An 11,612-nucleotide genomic window follows, 5' to 3' on the forward strand; every position below is an offset into this window, starting at 1 on the left:
ATGAAATAAAAACAAAAATAAAAATCAAAATAATGAAGTTTTGTAAGGAAGAGTGAATTAGTGACATTGGTATTACCCTTTAAGAAAAAAGAAAAAGAGATAAGCACTCAAGCAAAATAATTAAGTTTTTAAACAAAAAAAAGGAAACAGTGGTAATACCAATGAGTAGTAGTTTCTAAGAAGGAATGAATTAGTTGCATTGGTATTACACTTAAAAAGAAAGAAAATATAAATATTAAATGAAATAATGAAAAAATTTGCACACAATTTAAATGGAAATTGTGATTTCTAAAAAAATAAAGCAAGAATAAGCATATAACAATGAAGTTTCGCAAAGAAAAAAACAAGTTTCCTAAGAAGGTAGGAATCTAAAACGTCTTAGGCCTTGTACAATAGAAGATGCTTAGGGAGTTGCTTAGAAAAATAAACCGAGTTTTTCTAAAGCACCGGCGCCTATTTCTATAGAAGAGACACTTAGTTAAGCGTCTATCCTTTACAAATAAGCACCAGTGCTTAAGAAAAGACTGGTTTATTTCTCTAAGCACCACCCCTAAGCACCTTGCATTGTACAAGGCCTTAGATCAGTTTACAAAGGGAAATGGCATTGTTATTGCCTTAAAGAGGAAAGAAAAATAATAAAATCAAAATAATGGTTTTTACAAGGAAGAACGAATTAGTGGTAGTGGTATTACCCTTAAAGAAGAAGAAAAATGGAATGATTTTTTTTTTAAAAAGCGAGGCTTCCGGGCACTGGTCCTTAGAGGCACGTGCACAAAGACTTTCCGGTTGTCATCGACAAGGTCAAGGCGGCTCCGGTATAGGAGCAGCGACTGCGGCGCATCGGCGGCTCGTTCTGACAGCGGTAGTGGTCGTTCGGTGGTCTCAGAATCTCAATGTAAGTTTTTATTATGTTTGAGGTGCTATGTTCTTTCAATGAACTTTGATAATAGACCTAGATCATTTTCGCAAAAAAAAAAAAAACTAGTGGCACCGGAATACCTTTTAAGGAGAAAACCCAAAATGGTTCCGCGTTGAGCTAGTGCGTTGTGCCTGGTGTTGTAAAACTGTGTTTGGGCCTGTTGCCCTTTCTTCTCTGAATATAGATTCGCATGCTTGTGCTTATTCTAGAAGAAAAAGGACTAATTGCCGGACAAATTTACATTCATGACACGTAGGAGTGCCAATAGATCTAGCCGGCGAATTCCACGAGACCACTGCCACATAAGCCTGTCAGTGGCGCCATGGCTTAGAACCGTCAGGGCGTCATGCCAGCGACCACCTCCGATTGACCACGAAAGATAGGCAAACCAAGGCATGCTTCATGCGCAGGAAGCCAGAAAGTTCTTCTTTCGCCCAAAAGAACAATGGTTTAAGCCTTAGTAATAAGCAGATAAATGCGTTTACGGCCGGCTGTCGCTTTAGTACGACGAAGCGAAGAACAGTGGCCATAATGCGAAAAAAAGGGTGTTGCCAATGAATGAACAGAGAGAGATATTTCCGACCAAGTAATCGGAATAATCTGCTGCTTTTTGCTGCAACTTGACCGAGAGTGCAAGACAGTGACGGGCGGTTCTTTTTCCCTCCTCCATCAGAATCCCTCATGAAGATGGCCGCTTAACCACTCCGCACCATGGGTTAACTAGGCGCCTTAATCTGGCCAGGCCGGCAGCAAACGAAGTCAGAGACGGCAGCCAGCAGAGCGGCGATGGCAGCGAGCATGGTGGGAGCGGCGGAGGGGAAGCTGGCGCTGGGAGACATGAGGGTGCTCAAGCCATTGGGCCACCTGCTGGTCGGGCTGGTGCTGTACTGGGTGGCCGAGGAGATGACGGTGCCTGTGCTGGTCGACGTCACCACCGCCGCCCTCTGCCCTGGCGACGGTAGCACCTCCTGCCCGGAGGCCATCTACCTCACCGGCCTCCACCAAACGGTCAGCTCCATCCCCTCTCTCCTTACAGCCACGGTCAACCATGGTTCTTGCTTTGAGTTTTGATCGTTGGGTTGGGGTTGCGTGCAGGTTGGAGGCATTTTCAGGGCGGTGGGATTCACTCTGATGGGGCAGCTGGCCGACGAGTATGGCAGGAAGCCTCTCCTCATCCTCGCCGCCGGCACCTCCATCATCCCTTACAGTAACTACACGATTCATTTTCCTTCCTACCTTCGTTCCTAAATACTGCAAGTCTTCGTAGAAATTTCACTATGGACCACATACGGATGTATGTAGATGCATTTTAGAGTGTAGATTCATTCATTTTGCTCCGTATGTAGTCTATAGTGAAATCTCTACAAAGACTTATATTTAAAAACGGAGGGAGTATTTTACAAGATTTCTACTCCTTTTTGAATTAGCAATCAGTCTTTCATAACTCTTGCTTGTTACAGGTGTGCTTGCTCTGAGCAGCACCAAGGTCGCCGTGTATGTCTACCTTGTCACACGCACTCTCTCATTCATGATCGGCCAAGGAACCATAACCTGCCTCGCATTGGCGTACACGGTATGTGCTCGACGGCGATTCCGGTTGCCAAGAGTCCAAAATCTGACATTTTTCTCTGCCAAATTAGGCGGATTTGGTAGAACCGTCCAAGAGGGCCTTCGCGTTTGGCTGCATGACCGGGATCCTGTCGGCTTCGCACTCCCTGGGGAACGTCTTCTCCAGGTTTCTGCCCGAGCAGTGGATTTTTCAGGTACGTTGTCAACTAGCTGAAACTTGCTGCGCTTCATCGGCATCTGTTTGCTGGCTTCATTTTCAGTTTTACAAACTCTGGAACGGTTTGTTTATGCGTTGGCAGGTCTCGGTTCTTCTGCTGGTCTGTTCCGTGGTCTACATGAAGATTTGTCTGGTTGAGACGCTTCAGAAAGCTCCCTGCTTCGTGTCAGCGTTTGTCCTTGTCGTCTTTGGTTCTCGGTTTGCCGCAGCAGCGTTGGGAGTCTATCAAGGACAACATTAGCATGATCAAAATCAAGTAAGGGACTATTTTATATGTACTTCTACATAAGCAATACTATTTTCTACTGTGCAGTAAAAAAAATTAAAGGTATGGTTGAGTCATTTGCTGGTCCTTTTTATAATCTAAAAACATGCATAACGCTAATGTTTTCAAGTAGGAAACGGTTTGCAACTTCTGATAAAATTAATTCTCAAAAAAACTTCTGATACATTTTTCTGACCTTACCTAATGTTGATGTTTTGCTAGCAACACACTTAAGCGAATCACATACATTTCCTTCTTCTACGAGTTAGGCATGATTGGCATCAGCGATGTTCTACTGGTAATCATACGTCTCAGTTCTGTTTTACTCTACTATGGTGTTCCAAAAACTTAGGCCAGTTCATCTTCATCTCATGTTGTGCAGTATTACCTGAAGCTGGTATTTGGATTTGACAAGAATCAGTTCTCCGAAATTCTAATGGTGGTTGGAATTGGTTCAATCTTTTCTCAGTACCACTACTTTATACTAAAGTTAGTACAAAGTCGAGACACTTATTTTGGGACGGAGGGAGTACTTTAGAATCACAAGGTGTCCGTTCCGGTGCATTATCCCATTGATAACAGTTGCAGTTTGTAGTAATTTTCTCAAAACTGCAGATACTGATACTCCCAGTTGCTATCCATGCAATTGGCGAGAAGGGAGTCCTGTGCATTTCAATATTTGCATCTGTTGCTTATGTGAGTATTATACCAAGTTTATTTCCATTAATATCATCAGCTGCGGTGTTACACAATTTAACAACGGATTCTGAAAACTATTTATTCAGGCTATGCTGTACGGCTTGGCCTGGAGTTGGTGGGTTTTTTTTTGGAAAAGGGGGACTCCCCGGCCTCTGCATCAGGAGTGATGCATACAGCCATCTTATTAATGAAGCAACAAAAAGTGCGTACAAAGTTCCATAGTCTCTAACTGAAAACAATAAAAAGCAGCCCACACAGAGCGCAGAAGGCTAGAAACACTAACTAGCCAATAAAGGAGCCACAACCGGCTGGCTATATAGATAGGGAAACTAATTGCCTATCCTATTACATGACCGCCATCCAAACCGGTTGAAGATATCCCGAGCAACCATCTCCCACCGGGTAGACCCAGTAACCAAATGCTCCCTGGCCTCCATCGGAGTGAGTAATGACCATGAACGGATCAGCGCCGTAGCTCGGAAGATAACCTGCAAAAAATGAATTCGTGATGATCTGTTAAAAACCAAATCATTTCTGCACAGCCAGATGGTCCATATTAAAGCGCAGACTCCAACCCGAATATGTCTTGCTATTGTAGAGTCAAACCCATATAGCCAATTCCCAAATAAAGCATTAACAGTATTCGGTGGAGTTATATTAAAAGCAATGTGGACCGTCTGCCAAAGAACCTTGGCCAGCGGGCAATCAAAAAAGAGATGTTTAATTGTCTCATCTCGATCACAGAAACTACACCTAGTAGGTCCTGTCCAATTACGCTTTATTAAGTTGTCCTTTGTTAGAATAACTTGTTTATGAACAAAACACATAAACACTTTTATTTTCAAAGGTACTTTGACATCCCAGACACTCTTGGAAGTTGGAATGGAGCTTGTATTAATAACCTCAGTATACATTGACCTGACTGTAAATACCCCAGACGTAGTCAACTTCCAGCGTAATTTATCCGGTTGGTCAGAAAGTTGAACCTCCATTAGTCTCCTAACTAACTGGAGCCAAACCTCCCAACGATTGCCCGCTAATGACCGTCTAAACTGAATATTAAGGGGGATAGATTGAAATACCGTTGCCATGAGCACCTCACGTCGTTGAGCAATACGATATAAAGACGGATACTGAATGGCCAGGGGTGAGTCGCCCAGCCAAGCATCCTCCCAGAAACGTGTAGTGGCCCCATTGCCAATGACAACTTTTGTCCTATTGAACATTAATTGCTTGACTTTCATGAGCCCTTTCCAGAAAGGCGAATCCATCGGCCTAACTGTTACTTGGGACAAAGTCCTAGTCTGGAGATACTTGCTGCGAATGATTTGCGCCCACATAGCTTCCGAACCGCTAGCGAGCTTCCACAACCACTTACTAAGAAGGCATTTGTTCTTAACCTCAAGATTCTCAATGCCAAGCCCGCCTTGGTCTTTGGGTCAACAGATGATATCCCACTTAGCAAGCCGGTATTTTCTTTTAAGCTCATCACCCTGCCAAAAGAAGCGTGATCGATAGAAGTCCAGTCTTTTCCTCACTCCCACTGGAACCTCAAAGAACGATAAGAGGAACATAGGCATACTCGTGAGTACCGAGTTTATCAAAACTAACCGGCCTCCATATGACATGAGCTTACCCTTCCAGCAGCTCAGTTTCTTTTCAAATCGATCCTCGATACACTTCCACTCTCTGTTTGTTAGCCTACGATGATGAATCGGAATGCCAAGGTAGGAAAAGGGCAGACTTCCCAACTCGCACCCAAAAAGTTGCCTATAAGAGTCCTGTTCGTCTTTAGCCCTACCAAAGCAGAACAATTCGCTCTTATGAAAATTAATCTTTAACCCCGATAATTGTTCAAAGAGGCATAACAACAACTTCATATTTCTCGCCTTGGCCAAATCATGCTCCATGAAGATGATTGTATCATCAGCGTATTGAAGAATGGATACACCTCCATCCACCAGATGAGGTACTAAACCACCCACTTGACCATGGTCTTTAGCCCTTCCGATCAATATTGCTAACATATCCACCACGATGTTAAACAAAACGGGGGACATTGGGTCGCCTTGCCTGAGGCCCTTATGAGTCTGGAAGTAATGACTGATATCGTCATTGACTTTAATACCCACACTCCCTTTTTGCGTAAAAGATTCAACCTGATGGCGCCAAGCCTCATCAAAACCTTTCATACGCAATGCCTGTTGAAGGAACGGCCACTTGACCTTATCATACGCCTTCTCAAAATCCACCTTAAAAATTACCCCATCTAATTTTTTAGAGTGAATTTCATGGAGCGTTTCATGAAGAACAACTACTCCTTCGAGGATGTTTCTGTCCGGCATGAAAGCAGTTTGGGATTGCTGTACCACAGAAAGCGCAATCTGTGAGAGCCTGTTTGTCCCGACCTTGGTGAAGATTTTGAAACTAACATTGAGAAGGCAAATTGGCCTGAATTGCTCAATTCGCACATCCTCCGTTTTCTTAGGAAGCAATGTGATAGTTCCAAAATTCAACTGAAATAATTGAAGCTGTCCAGAGAAAAGATCATGAAACATAGGTAACAGATCCCCCTTAATAATCTGCCAACACCTTTTATAAAACTCCACCGGAAACCCATCCGGACCGGGAGCCTTGTTGTTTTCCATTTGTGCAATCGCATCAAACACTTCCTTCTCCGTAAATGGGGCTAGCAAGATATCATTTTCGACAGCCGACAGTTGAGGAACATCCTCAGTCCGAGACTCATCCAAAGTTACAAAATTAACCTCTGGTGGTCCAAATAACTGCCTATAATACTCGGTGATGTAAGTTTTTAGATTATCCTGCCCAACAATAGTACCCTCATCCTGCTCAAGTTGGAAGATTCGTTTCTTACGGTGCTTGCCATTAGCAATGAGGTGAAAGAATTGAGTATTAGCGTCCCCTTGAACCACTTTGTGGACCTTGGCTCGCAACGCCCACTTCAACTCTTCCTCACGGAGAAGTTCTTTCAGCCTCTTTTCAGCCTCATGTTTAACCTGGATCTCAGCAGGCAGCAGAATCATAGATTCGGCTTTAGTATCGAGGGCCTGTATAAGAGAAAGGAGTCTATCCTTCTCAATCTTATACACCCCACTTAGGTGCTTAGCCCACCCCCGTAAGAAGCTTCTTAGATGTCTTATTTTATTCTGCCAACGCTCCACCGCCGTCGTACCCCCGACCCCCTTAGCCCATTCCCTGGCAACGAGGTCTAAGAACCCTTCACGTTCGAACCAGGCCATCTCGAAAGAGAAGGTGTTTTTGTTTCCCACATAGTTGGACTCCCCGGAGTCGACAAACAGTGGTGTGTGATCTGAAATTCCCCGCGTTAAAGCTTGTACCGTCACCAGAGGGAACTTCTGTTCCCACTCCACGTTGGCGAGAACTCGGTCAAGCTTTTTATAAGTCGGGTTTGGCAACGCATTAGCCCAAGTAAACTTTCTACCAGAAAGTTCAATCTCCCTCAGGTCCAAACTCTCAATAATAGTATTGAACATAAAGGACCATCTCCCGTCAAAGTTATCATTATTCTTCTCCTCTTTCCTCCGAATGATATTGAAATCACCCCCGACCAACATTGGAAGCTGTTCGGACCCACAAATTCGAACAAGATCCGCCAGAAACTCTGGTTTAAATTCGGGCTGTGCAGCTCCATACACCGCCACCAAAGCCCAGTCGAACCCATCAACTTTTGACCTAACCCGAAACTTAACCGCAAAGTCTCCCATTACCACACTCCTGACCTCAAGGGAATCGCATCTCACTCCCAACAAGATGCCTCCCGATCGTCCACGTGGCGGTAGGCAATGCCAGTCGAAATCAGCACCACCCGCAAGAGAGGAAAGAAACTGCGGAGAAAAATTGTCTCTTCCAGTTTCGGAGAGAGCAATGAAATCTAATCTGTGCTCCAAAGATGCCTCAGCAAGAAACCTTCTTTTAGCCAAGTCCTTGAGACCTCTGCTATTCCAAAAGATTCCTTTCATAATTCATCATGGAATTTTTTTGCCGTACGAATCCTAGCGCTTCTACGTACCGCGGATGCTGGATACACCTTCCGCTTCCACTTATGTTTAGATTTGTCATTGTCCACCATCCGGTCCTCATAACCGGGCAGTGGTGGTTGAAGGACCTCAACCTCTACGTTGGTCTCCTCCTCGTCTGGCTCATTACAGGATGGTGCAAGGTCCGCACACAAGGTGTCTAGCACTCTCACTCCCAATGCATCAAACTCAGCGTCAGTCATAGGACGCACAGCCGCTAGGTTTCGAATGGTTTCTAATGCGCGATCTGCCTCCAGATCCAAAAGATCATTAACCGAGTTGGAAATTTCAGCATTATTATTCCCTAGCGAAATCCCTACTTGATTTGCATTATGAATAATCTCATCCGTAGAAAAATGCATAATGGAATTAGATAAATTGACCGACATACTGGAAGTGGCCTCGATACCACGAAGCTTGGCCGCCCTCGTAGCGCACCTCTGCTGCATGTCGTCAACCTCCGGATGATCCAGGAGACGGGAACTCATCCGCCGCCCCTCGGAGACCGGATCAGGGATTCCGCCAAACGCAACAACCTCCTCCCGAGAGGCACCAGTCGCGAGAGGAAGTGCCGGACGGCTCCCACCTCCGGCGATCAGGGGGCCAGGGGTAGAAGGTGCCGGGACCACCTGTCCAAGCACTCCTTCCGCCCCGACCCTCAGTGCTGTTGGAGTCGTCATCCCGCCAGCCGAGGATGAGGGATGGCCCGGGATCACCCTCCCCGGACCCCCTCCAATCACGGCAGTCGAAACCGCCTCCGTCGAAGCCGAAGGGGAAGAGTGTGGGGCCTCCTGCCCCAGACATCCTCCCTCAGAGCCGGCCAGCGCCAGCTCAGCAGGCGTTGCCGGGGCCACCTGCCCCAGACAAACACCCACCCGCCCAGCAGAAGAAGCAGCAGCCAGCCGCCCTCCCGACGAGGACTCGTCCCTCTCAGGAACCCTGATCGAAGCCATCAAGTGATGAGGGATCGAGGTCTCCTGCCTGCGACCCCCTTCCAAGCTCGTAGTCATTACCTGCATCTCAGACGTGCCAACAGTATCCGAGGTAGGCGAGATCGCTATCTCCGGACCTTCCTCCACTCCAGGAACCTCCACTCTCGGACCCTCAAGGTCCAACGCAGGTAAGGAGTGCTCGAAAACCTCAGAAGACTCCACCCGCTCACTCCATAGTCTCGGGGGAGTTGGTGGGTACGTACTTACCACATATTTTTAGCTCAGTTCACTGATGTCCAAACAGATTTGCGGTGACTCATGACTACAAATGTTTCTCTCTTTCATTATAAATTAACCTTACAGGCTCCATATTTTGCTTCTTCACTGGGTATCATCTATTGTCTGGTCAAACCGGCTGTAAGTCATTGCCCTCTGTTTTCACCTATATACTGTAAATGTAAATACAAAATAAAAGTTTGCAGCAGTTAATTCAGTGATTGTGTAACATTTTTATACTACACTTCAATAATATATATAAGTTTAACATAGAACTTCCTTTTAACTTGTACAGACTTATGCGATCATCTCTAGGGAAGTAGTCTCAGCTGACCAGGTATATTTAAACCAATGACACATTTTGCATCCATCTGAATATCCAAGCCTGATGCCTAACCGCCTAGTTTTCCTCTACTATTGATGGCTTTGACCTTTGCAGGGAAAGGCACAGGGATTCATCGCAACAGTGAAATCCACAGCTATACTGTGTTGGCACAGCCCGAGGAAGAAGAATACTCTCTCACACACAAAGGTAGAAGAACACAGACAGAGGCTTGGCACCGCACACAACTTGTGCCTTTTTCTCTTGTATTCTCTTGATCAAAATAAACAACATGATTACAGAGCTTTATATCATAGCTCACACACACGGACGCCCAAGCCTAACAACCTGATCCACTAATACTGCTCCACTAACCGCACTAGCATGCATAGCTTGAGTCACTTCCAAGTCGCTGGAGATCAGGTCACTTGGCGCATGCCACAACTAACTGCGCCCGCTTATATCTCCACGTCTATATCCTCTCTGACTTGGCCGCTCGGACTCCAACATACTGATGGCCCCATTGTTCATGAGCCCTCTAACCTGTAAGCCAGCACTTCTCTACCATGTCTTTTTTTGAAAAGGAGGTTGAAACCCCCGGCTTCTGCATCATTGTGATGCAGACAACCATTTTTTATTAATTATTAAATAGAGTACAGAACAAGCCAGCAGTTCTCTACCATGTCTTATATGCATGAATTATGGTTTGATCTCCACCTTTTCCGCAACTCGGTTCCAGCCTACTTCATTTCGGAAGAAGCACCCTTCAACTGCAAAGGTTTCAGTTTTCTTGTCGCGGGTTTCTTCCTGGTCAGCCCTATTCCTCTTTTCTTTTAGACAATGATTCCTCTTCCTCTTGGAATGGATAGTATGTTCACAAAAATGTGCAACAACATATCTCAAGTACAACATTTTTACAGGCAATATCATTGCCATTTGCTTGGATGCTTGATCCAGAAAGCAAAGACAAACTCATTGCAGTTGCAGATCAAGACCAGCTCTATCAGGAAGCAGTTCAAGCACCACTGTTGGCACAACCATGATGAAGTTCTTGAGGAACTGTGCATCTGAAGAATGCTTATTTGCAGCTTCAGCTGATAACTAGAGCTTCTGCGCACAAATTAGCTTCAGATTATAGTAGTATTAAATATTGATCTCCCCTGCGTGCCTCTTCCTTAGCCCTAGCTACTTACCCTTTTTGGTTTTCCAAGTATTTATTTTCAGGGAGTTTTTGTTTTCAGTCATACTCGGTTTTCTGGTTGCCGGCTAGCTATTGTAGCTGGTTTGTACAGTTTTTACTCCGCCTTAGCTTGGACGGAAATTGGCCATGCATGTCACCATATGTATAATTATTCAATCCAATCATAGATATTTCGTACCAAATTATATCAACGTATACATATTTGTGATCGATGATTCATTACAACCGATTGCAATGTGCAACTAGTGGTTACAGTCAGGGTCTGTCCTGGTATGTTGGGGGCGCTGGGGCAAGAGAACGATGAGGCTGTTATCTGCACATGAAAATTTCAAGTTTGGATGGCTTTCAATAATAGGCTAGGTGTTTAGTCATCTTATCCTATTTTTGACGGTTGTGGCACTTTTTATCTTTATTGCTTTTCTGCTCCTCATGCGAGCTTGTACCGAACTACAAACCTTGTTGGGTGTTTGCTTAATAATAATATGGCTGCATGCATCTTATTGATGCAGAGGCCGGGGTAATCCTTCTTTTCTAAAAAAATTGATTCTAGATTTCCCGTTTCCCGTCTAAGGAGGATCAGCTGAGAATCCTCAAGTTCGGTATGAGCAGGGTCACGGGCACTAGTTTTGTGTTGCAGTTTGATGAGTGGAAAAAGAAGGAGCCGCATGGCACGCCGTTAATTCAGATTTGGGTTCGTTTCTCTGGGGCGCCATCTGCTCCCCTGGACAGCTTTTTGGTTACGTGGAGCCTGGGTTCTTTGATTGGCAAGACTGAGCAGGTGGATATGCAGTCCACACGTGCTCACGAGGTGGCGCGTTTGCTTGTCAGTGTTGCTAATATTGAGTTCCCGCCGGACAAACGCATGAAGGCGTTTTGTATCAGTTGGATGTTGAGTATGAGGATCCTAACTTTTCAGTGAGTTTGAGGATGATAATCCCATGGACACCTCTAAGGGAGGAGGTGCTTCGGGGAACCAGGATGATAGTGCTAAGAGTGATGATGATAAGGCCAAGGGGCCTTCGGGTCCGTCTGATTCTGGTGACACCGCTCCTGTTAGGTCAACTGGTGCGGTCCCGACGAGCACTTTGCAGCTTGGTTCCTTGGGGGCATTCTCGGCTCCGCCTAGGCTTTGGTGCGACCGAGTTGATCCA

General features: G+C 45.4%; 1 pseudogene; it reads left to right on the forward strand.

Moving 5' to 3' along the window:
• The first annotated feature begins 1,603 nt into the window (after positions 1–1,603).
• LOC119308243 lies at positions 1,604–10,657 on the forward strand (annotated as a pseudogene).
• Positions 10,658–11,612: the final 955 nt, after the last annotated feature.

Source organism: Triticum dicoccoides, chromosome 5B (genome assembly GCF_002162155.2).
Source record: "Triticum dicoccoides isolate Atlit2015 ecotype Zavitan chromosome 5B, WEW_v2.0, whole genome shotgun sequence".
Lineage (NCBI taxonomy): Eukaryota > Viridiplantae > Streptophyta > Magnoliopsida > Poales > Poaceae > Triticum > Triticum dicoccoides.